A 1,299-nucleotide genomic window follows, 5' to 3' on the forward strand; every position below is an offset into this window, starting at 1 on the left:
GAGTCAAGGGTTTTGGAATTTGTGGCAATCTATGTGATGCTACACTAGCAATAGCAAGTCTCATTGTTAGTTCTGATGGCATGACCTAACATAATGTGACATATACTAGAAGAAGTAATGTGACAAAACAGATCAAGCGGGCAATGCTGCACATGAAAAATATGACATCTCATCTGAAACCAATCATGCTTTTAGCAAAGATTCTACTGCAAAGGGCACATCACTTTTAGTCACATCCTTCAAGTTTTTCAACGAGATGAGCAAAGTAAAGGCCACATCTATTATGGGTAAAGAAGTAAGCAGTATTTGAGCAATAACAAAAGACAATTTTTGATAGCTGATGTGTCCTAGAAATCAGTCAGAGAAGATATAATAAGATGATTTGGGTAAAGATGGGATGTCCATATCTTACATCACATGGTCTCTGGGACCAAGCTGTCCCTCTAGAGGATCAAGTGAATGGGCACTGTTGAGAACACATGAATCTATATGCTCTAGATCTCATTTGCAGAGAATCTGTCACCATGATTCAACTTCATTTGCTAACCCAACTGAGTTCATGCATTTATTATGTGATTCAGCTATAATCAGAAACACAGAAACCACTAAAATATTTTCAAATAGAAGACAATTTAATATGGTACCTGGTTTAACATTGTTAAAATGGTTAGAAGGAACAGTAGGGTGTGATGTGCTAATCAGAATCAGAAAGTGAAAGAAATAACCCACCAAACTGCTTGAGAGAAGCAAAACTGAGAAAGTGAATTAATTTCTCATTCCAACCCACAGATACTTTTTTTAAAAAAAAATCTTTATTATGAATTATGTAATTCCTACATGGGAGAACACCAGCTTTACAATCATCCTATCATATTTTGTTTCATTGTAATGATCACAATCCCATCCATGCATCATCAAACAACCAAAGCGTATACCCCGCAAGTCTGCCCCCAGCCGTCAGCACACAACCCCTCTCCCTCCCTGAGTCCAGAGTCCCCAGGCACTACATCTCTCCACATCATCATCTTTGCCTCCATTTCTCTGTCTCTGGCATCACTAATTCTCTGGGTAGGGTCCCGCACTCCACTCTTCTCACTTGATGGTCCCAGGGATCTCTGATCCTGGATTGCAAAATCAACCACTCCCCTCATTATGTTACAAAACATCTACCTTTACATTTCTGACCCTCACAGTCAGTCCTGATAGCAATTATTCACTATTGTACCATAAGAGTCCTATCCCCATCTCCTTTCATCAGCCCCATCCCAACAGATTAGAAACCACTCAGTGGAGATTCTA

Source organism: Chrysochloris asiatica, unplaced genomic scaffold, assembly GCF_000296735.1.
Source record: "Chrysochloris asiatica unplaced genomic scaffold, ChrAsi1.0 scaffold00016, whole genome shotgun sequence".
Classification (NCBI taxonomy): Eukaryota; Metazoa; Chordata; class Mammalia; order Afrosoricida; family Chrysochloridae; genus Chrysochloris; species Chrysochloris asiatica.